The sequence below is a fragment of the Sus scrofa genome, chromosome 13 (genome assembly GCF_000003025.6).
Source record: "Sus scrofa isolate TJ Tabasco breed Duroc chromosome 13, Sscrofa11.1, whole genome shotgun sequence".
NCBI classification, from domain to species: domain Eukaryota; kingdom Metazoa; phylum Chordata; class Mammalia; order Artiodactyla; family Suidae; genus Sus; species Sus scrofa.
Genome location: NC_010455.5, coordinates 89,337,115 through 89,346,254, shown reverse-complemented (window position 1 = coordinate 89,346,254; position 9,140 = coordinate 89,337,115). Strand labels below are relative to the sequence as shown.

The 9,140-nt window shown below is 39.3% G+C and overlaps 1 pseudogene; it reads left to right on the top strand.

Annotated features, from left to right (window-relative positions):
- On the top strand, positions 8,289 to 8,793 carry LOC100520458 (annotated as a pseudogene).

Here is a 9,140-nt window from a genome sequence, read left to right as displayed (position 1 = left end):
TATATAATGTCCCTCTATGTCTCTAATAATCTTCTTTGTTCTGAAGTCTACTTATTAGTACGGTCACTCCTGCTCTCTTTTGATTAATGTTTCTTATTACTTCTTTCTTTAGTGTGTCTTCTCAGGTTTTCCTGCCTCCAGTTTCAAAAGATAAAAAGACAGTAGCATTCAATGCCTAGTTTAAGAGTTGTTTAGGGAGTTCTTTGGTGCAGCAAGTTAAGGATCTGGTGTTGTCACTGCTGTGGCTTAGGTTGCTGCTGTGGTGGGGGTTCAGTAGTGGCTGAGGAACTTCCACGTGCTGTAGGTGTGGCCAAAAAAAAAAAAAAGAGTTGTATAAATTTTCAATTGGAAGACACGTGGAATGAATTTTAGATGTAAATTTCAAAAACCACCTTACAACTTCCTTTACCTAAAAGACGCAAAACTCTTATGTCTGAAAACTTACTGCTAATTACACAAGGATTTCTATTCAAAAATTCCATGTTCCATGAAAAGTTTAGTTCCAGGAACACTTTAAAGAATACTAAAAATGTCCCCAAGAAACTTAAAAGCATCAGGAAAAAAGCATCACCTGCCCACAGAATAAGCAGAAAGCTGATTGTGATGGCTCCATATAAGGAATGTACAAATTCTAGGTGCCAAAGCCTAGGGAATGGCAGAAGGAGGAGAAGGAAAGAAGAATGTGAACTGGGAGACTAATTGGTTAAGGCATGAGAAAGAGATGTGATTTATCTCAAAGGTTCTCTGGTGAAGGAGACTTCCCTTGCTCTCCTCTAGGCATATAATTTTTGTCAAAGTTGTCAGATTTACATGACTTTATTTTCTTTAAAAGTAAAAATATGTATGTATTTTGTATAAAATTATAACAAATTTCTGATTGGAAGCAGAAGTGATTTGGATAGATTATCTGAGATACCTAAAAAAAGTTTCTGAGAAATTTTTAGGGAAGTTACCAATTACCTTATTTCAGTTCTGTTAATGTAAGCATCTACAAGAGAAAGCACTTCCTTCCTTCCTTCCTCCTTTCTTTCTTTTGATCTAGCCCAAGGCATGCAGAAGTTCCCAAGCGAAGGACTGAACCTGAGCTACAGCAGTGACAGTGCTGGATCCTTAACCACTAGGCCATCAGGGAATTTCCAAGAAAGCATCTTTTATGTAGAATAGAATTTGGTTTTTAAATTATTTCATAAATTACATCAAATGCAAGGAAAGCTTATTTACTTCATTTATTCAATCAACAAAGTGACTGTTTTCTAGGTATTGCAAAATACCTAAATTGTGAAAAATATAAGATCCTTTTTTGTGTGTGTATGGAGCTTATCTAGGGGAGGGAGACAGGAAATAATCAAGAAAACAAATAAGGTGGATTTCTCACTGTGGTAAAGTAGTTTAAAGAGTCCAGCATTGCCACAGCGGTAGGGCAGGTCTCAGCTGAGACTCAGATTCATTCAATTCCTGGCCTGGGAATTTCCATATGCTGTGGTACAGCCATTAAAAAAAAAAGAAAGAGGAGTTCCCCTCGTGGCTCAGCAGTTAATGGACCCGACTAGCATCCATGACAATGGGTGTTCGATCCCTGGACTCGCTCAGTGGGTTAAGGATCCAGCATTGCTCTGGCTGTGGTGTAGGCTGGTGGCTACAGCTCCAATCGGACTCCTAGCCTGGGAACATCCATATGCCACAAGTGCGGCCTTAAAAAGACACACACACACACAAAAAAAAAAAAAAAAAAAAAAAAAAAAAAAAGAAGGAAAGAAAAGAAAAAGCTAAATAAACAAGGTAATTCCAGTTAGTTGTAAGCTCCATGAAGATGATACAGCAGGATAATGTGATAGAGTTGGAGCAGGCAAACCATGGCCTGGCATGGCCTGCCACCTCTTTTGTCAATAAAGTTTTGTGGGGTGTTTTTTGTTGTTGTTTTGCTTTTTATGGCCGCACTTGCTGCATATGGAAGTCCCCAGGCTAGGGGTCAAATCAGAGCTATAGCTGCCAGCCAGAGCCACAGCCACAGCATTACAGGATCTGAGCCAAGTCTGTGACCTATACCAGAACTCATGGCAATGCTGGATCCTTAACCCACTAAGTATACTAGGTGGGCTATTTACCACCGAGCCACAAAGGGAACTTCCTGTAAATAAAGTTTTATTGGAACACAGTTTTGTGGTGTGAGAGAAGAATCAAGGGTGACTACAAATTTTTTTGGTGTGCTGTTTACTGAAATGGAGGAAACCAGAGGAATAGGCATGTTGAGCAAGGGGAGAGGTGGAATGAAGAGTCCTGTTTTAGGTTTGAAGATTTAGGATGTTTAGTATATGAGTCTGGAGCTCATAGAAGCCAAGGTTAGAGTTACACATTTGGGAGTGATCAGCATGTACATAGCATTTTAAGTCACATATAGGTAGAATCATGTATGGCAACAGTTCTTAACTGAAAATGACTTTGCATGCCAGGGAAAGCTTTGAAGCCAGCATGAGGAAAAAGGCAAAGTTTCTGAAATGGCTTGAAAATTATGATTTTCAGTTTTAGAAGACATTAATTTTTAAGGACATGTCATTTTGTAAGAAGTCTTTTCCAAAGTATGACATGGTTTTAATTTTCTGCTCCCACTTGAAATTTTTACTCTATTTTTATAAACTTAATTTCTCAAGTACTTTCTACAATACCTATAGTTTTAGTAAATGTGTTTTTAGCTAAGTTTAATCTGTTAGTGTGATGCCACTTATAGATTCCTTTATTTTTCCATTTTTAGAACTTTGATTTTTATGTAACTTTTAATATCTCTGTGTATATATTTTTCCTTTCCTTTCCTCTCCTCTCCTCTCCTGTCCTCTCCTTTTTCTTTCATTTTCTTTTCTTTTTTTTACTTTATAGGGCTGCATGTGTAGCATATGGAAGTTACCAGACTAGGGCTGGAATTGGAGCTGCAGCCCCCAGCCTAAACTACAGCCACATCAAGGCTAGATCGAAGCAGAGTCAGTGATCTACACCATAACTCATGGCAACGCCAGATACTTAACCCACTGAGTGAGTCCAGGGATCGAACTCACATCCTCATGGTTACTAGTTGGGTTTGTTACTGCTCTGCCACAACGGAAACTACTCTGTGTATATTTTCAATCATGAGATTAAATTGTATATTCTGAGGGAAAACATTACATTAGTCTAGGAGTCAGGAATGAGGTTTTAGATTGGAAGCCTTTCGGGATAATTAATCCTCAGGGATGATGAAGAAAAATATATAATTTTGTTGTGTTTGTTTTGGGACGCTCAACCAGCTCAAGGATAGAAATCTAAAGCAGCAGTAAGTGTGATGCTTTACTTCCTCTTTGAATCAGGATTTTTGCAAATAGTTACCTAATTATATATTATAAAATTCTATTAGGAAAACAACATCCTAGTCATACAGTAGTATTAGAGAAGAATTTTTAGTCTGATGTGAAGTTTTATTTTATTGTTCATATGGTGTTTAATGTGGGGATGTGTAGGAAAGGAAATATGTTCTCGCACAGGTCAAGTACAAGGGGTTATAGCTTGCTGTGATGGTCTCTTTTAGTTTTGTTTTGGATTTTTGTTTATTTTTAGTTTTAGTTTGCTTGGGGGCAGAGAAAACATCCATTAAGTAAGATTCTTGCTAAGTGTAGCATTGATTACAAGGGACTAATGGGGTTGGTGGTGAATAGCAGAACAAGCCTTGGCTAATTAACATCAACAAAAAGCATGTCAGCCTTAGTGTTTAGGAAAACACCCTCTTGTTATTTTTGTAGGCCACCTCACAGTCTATATTGAATTGGTATCGAGAGGTACAGAACTATATTCCTTCTGGCTTTAACTGGGTGAGATATTTATTCCTCTGTTTTATATAATCTCTCTTGGACATCCTTTTACTCAAAGTGAACACTCCATAGGTCCTTTGAATAGAATGCTTCTCTGTGACTTGATGCCTTTTTCTCCAGATTTGAAAACTCCTTTGCAACACACCCATTGAAATTCACTTATTATTTCCCTCTGATTTAGTTGCTACCTAGTCCTTGAAGCCCCTGAGCACCTTTCCCTAGTTCCCAGAGCATAAGATTTTATCTCTATTACCCCGCTTTGTTAATCTCCCTTGTAGTTTAGTGATTTGTACCTTTTTTTTGTGTGTACCTTGTTGCTTTATAAGGCCATGCAAGTTATGCGTTCCTTTCTTTTGTTTGTTTATTTGCTTTTTAGGGCTGCACCCGAGGCATATAGAAGTGTATAGGGGTCTAATCCGAGCTACAGCTGCCGACATAAGCCATAGCCACAGCAATGCCAGATCTGAGCTGCGTCTGCGACCTACACCACAGCTCACGGCAACACAGATCCTTAACCCACTGAGTGAGGCCAGGAATCAAACCTGCAACCTCATCGTTCCTAGTCGGATTTGTTTCCACTGCACCATGACAGGAACTCTTCTTTTGTATATTTAGAGACTATATTTCACTTACCTTTTATAGTTACAGTGGACATGTGTACTCTTCATTTTTGATTTTATGTGTACATAGTGTCTGGCATGTAGACCTTTGTAATTCCCAGCCTGTAGCCAGGAGCCCCTGGCAAAGATTATAGTATCTTTTCACCTATTTTGGGTATAAAAAAATAAACATTCCCTCAATTAAAATATACAATAAAATTAATTTTGCTCAAAATATATCATTTCAAGATTGTTAAAGCTAATAAGAAACACTTCACTGAAAGCCTGGTAAGCATATTAAATTTTAGACAATGTTTTCATGATAAAGGGGTTTTGGGGAAAAGACTGAGGACATTCACTTTGGTACTTAGTAAAAAAATTTTTTTTAATGTATGTATTAGTTACTGACATTTCTTTCCTATATTCAAAATTTCTTTCCAATAAATAGTAATTTTTAAACAAATGTACAGTGATTTATCTCTTACCAGAAATATCTGAAACAGCCCCTCTCAGAATACCAGGCTAGCTGTTTCTCAACCTTTTAAAAAAACTTCGGGAGTTCCTGCTGTGGTGCAGTGGGTTGAGAATCTGCCTGCAGGAGTTTCTGTCGTGGCTCAGTGGTAATGAACCCAACCGACTAGTGTCCATGAGGATGAAGGTTTGATAGCTGGCATCACTCAGTAGCTTAAGAATCCGGCATTGCCATGAGCCCTGGTGTGGGTCTCAGACTCAGCTTGAATCTGACGTTGTTGTGGCTGTGGCTGTGGCTGTGGCTGGCAGCTACAGCTCTGATTCAATCCCCTGGCCTGGGAACTTCCATGTGCCTCGGGTGCGGCCCTAAAAAGACCAAAAAAAAAAAAAAAAAAAAAAAAGAATCTGACTGTAGTGGCTTGGGTTGCTGTGGAGATGCAAGTTTAATCTGAAGCCCAGTACACTGGGTTAAAGGATCCAGTGTTGCCACAGCTGTGGCGTAATTCGCAGCTTCAGCTTGAACCCTATCCCTGGCCTGAGAATTCCCATATGCTGTGGGTGCAGCCATTAAAAAAATTAATTTTATGGGTAAAAAAAGTATGCCTTTCTTGTACTTTTAATTATATTTTCCACAAATTTATATTATATTCAACTTTATTATATATGTCAACATAAATAGTTGACATGAATAGTCAATTATTTGTTTCCTGAGAAGCTCCAATTTTCTTAATATTTACAGTCAGCTCTGTCACCTGTGGTATGCTAACCTAGGTCATCAATGCTTTACTATTCATCTGGGGGTACATCTTACCTTATTTCTCTTTAACCTAACACCTTACCTAAAAATATCTGAGAAATGGAAAATTTTTATTTCTTTTTGGCTGTGATTGCAGCAAGTAGAAGTTCCCAGGCCAGGGACAGAACTTGTGCTACAGCAACAAGCCAAGCTGCTACAGTGACAACACCGGATCCTTAACTATGGTACCATAAGAGAACTCTGAGAAATGGAAATTTTATTTGCGAATATTACAAAATTAGCAGTATAAGTAGGATACTAATATATTCTGACCCTAAAACTTCATCTCTTTCTGAATTGAATCTCTTGGAGTTTCTACTTCTATTAGGTCAGAAGATTAAGTTGCTCTAAAAATCTATTTGAATGCTTTCTTATTTTTTTCAAAGTTAAGAAATACTTTTGATTTTTTTGAAGAGTTTTTAAAAATTTTTGAAATGACAAATTAAACCTTAATTTTAGGGTGAGCATAGGTATAGCTATAAGTTGCAGTAATTTGGTGAGTTGTGATGATGACTAAAAACTGATTTTCGAATACAATATAGTTTCTCACATAAAAAAGTGTTTTTGATATTATCAAAAGTGCATTTTGAGTTAAGTTTTAGTCTTTTAATTTTTTAGACATAAAGGATACAGAAAAATGGCAGAAAATGTTTACTAATCCTTTTAGTATTCATTAAAATAAAAAGAGCTTTGGCTAATGGCCTTGACAAGAACCCTAAATAATTCTAAGTATTTTTTTAAATTAAAATAAAAAAATCTTTTGGCCTTGCCTGCAGCATGCAGAAGTTCCTGAGCCTGGGATCGAACCTGATCCACAGCAGTGACAACACAAAATCCTTAACTGCTAGGCCACCAATGAACTCCTTTTTAACCATTTTTAAAATTGAAGTATAGTTAATTTATAATGTTGTATTAGTTTCAGGTGTATAGCAAAATGATTCAGTTATACATTTACATATTCTCTTTCAGACTCTTCCATTATAGGTTATTAGAACCCTAAATAATTTAATGAATCTATTAAAAAAATTCAACCCAGTAAATGTGAAGATCTAATTGGCTTTATTCAGGAATTCGTGAATATGCCAACCTCTCATCTAGCAATGGGAAGAGTACTCTGAGGGGCTGTACAAAATGGAAAGTTTTTGTAGGAAAAAAGGTGGGTGGCAAGGGAGCTATTAGCAAAAGAAAAGAAAGGATTATTTGGGGGCCAGGATATCTTCTTTAGGGAGGAGGTGGACAGGGAACTGTAAGAGTTTCATCATGCAGATTGCCTCTTTTTCCTCTGGGGGATTGAGAGGCCCAAGTGACAGGTTTACTGGTGCTTTACCAGAAAATTCCAGACTAGTCCATTAAGATTACATTTCTGGGAGAAGTTGAAACTGCAATGAGATCAAGTATTAAATCTGGGTTTGGTATCATGGGCTTTTAGCATGAGGGATGCCATTTTGGGATTGCAGTTTTCTTCTTAACAGACCACAGTGGCACTTTCCTGAACCTGAGACAAGGATCCTGGGCAGGAGGTAAAGGAGGGGACAGATCCCAGGCAGGCTTAATGTTTCAATAACTCTGGTCTTCTGCCATGTAGGCAGAACTGAGCCAAGGACTAAAGGAGGAAGCAGCAATTATCTCCTGGGAAAGGCCTCTGTAATCTGGAACACCACAGATTTCTCAGAGTGGGAGTTGGGATCCCAGTGTCAACTGGTTCTCTATGAAACATTTCAGTCTGTTTCAAGGACTTGCACCTGGGAAAACAGACTGGCTTCTGGAAACAGTGTTATTCTGTATTTAGGAACAACTTGCTGATGAGCACTGGGAAATTAGTCTCAATCAACTCTATTCCTTGTTAAGTGCTAGAAGACTCATTAGATAATAACTCTATTGCAATAATAATAATAATAATAAGCATTTATTGAGTGTTTACTTCAAGGCAGGCACTTGATTTTCATTGCATTATTTAATTAAGAAGAATTTTACTTGGCATTCATTTTACATTACTTCCTCTACCCAATCAGCTGTTATACCCATTGATCTGCCCCAAAATCTGTAGGGGTCCCAATTAAGTGTAAGAAAATTCAGTTATAAATAAGTCACAAAAGATTTTATTTTCTATTATTTCCTCTGCCTTGTCTTACTTTTAAAAATGGTTCAGAAATATTATTGTACCTAAGTTAATTTCCTGATTTTGATAATTGTACTGTGATTATATATATTGTTAAAATAAATGGGGTAAAGAGATATTAGGAAACTTTTTTTAATGGCCTCACCCAGGGCATATGGAAGTTCCTGGGTCAGGGATTTAATCCCACCGCAGCTGAGACCTATGCCACAGCTGTGGCAACACCAGATCCTTTAACTCCTCTGCACAGGGCCAGGGACTGAACCTGTGTCTCTGCAGTGGCCCACCACTACAGACCGATTCCTACCCCACTGTGCCACAGCAGGAACTCCACGAGGAAACCTTTTGTACTAATTTTGCAATTTTTCTGTAAGTCTAAGATGCATTTAAATAGAAAGTTGGGCGATGGAGAAGCGCTTCAGGACGCAGGCGCGGGGAGGGGGTGGGAGAGAAGGGAAAAGCGGGAAAGTAAAATGAGGAAGTTGCTAAGAGCTGGGAGGAGGCTGCAGATAGCAGGCAGGAAATCCAAATTTCCTCCCAAAGTGCCCATTGTGATTCAGGACGATAGCCTTCCCACGGGGCCCTTTCCACAGATCCGCATCCTCAAGCGGTCCACCAGCAGTGCTGTGTTTAGGAGCCCCAATTCCACCAGCAGGCCAGCCCTTCCGTCAAGTCCCCAGCATAGCGGGAGACGGAGTACTTTTAGGTTGTAAGCAGATCTTGGGCAGTGCCAGCACCGACAAGCAGCAAGAGAAACCCATCCTCAACAGGCCAACCAGGATCTCCCAACCTGAAAATAGCAGGCAGCCCAACAATGTGATCAGACAGCCTTCCGGTCCTGATGGGTCACAAGGCTTCAAACAGCGCAGGTGAATGCGGGCCGGAAAGGATGCCGCCGCCTTCACCACCTCCTGGGTCGTCCGCTGCGGGTCCCACAGCCATGGTAGACAGCTGGACTTGAGCAGAGGGAAAGACCTGACTTCCCTGCACTGTGATCCCCTTCGCTCCGCCCACTGTGCCCTTGAACCGCGTGCACTGTGACCTCCCTTCTCCCCATTTCCACTGTGATTGGCACGTCTACAAGGGCTGTCCCAAGTCAATGGGAAGGGAAAGAGTAGAGGTTAGAGGAGGGTTGATGGGACCCGCCAAGGACTAAGAGTAGAGAGTTAGTGCCATTTGGCCACTTCGGGTAAAGCCAGTGCCAGCAATAAGTTTATCATGCTCATTAATTTTGAATTTGAAAACACAAATGAGAACTTCTGTCCACCCACCCTCAAATGCATGTCTTCATCACTTAAAAGTTTAAAATGTTTTCCCTTTCAAAA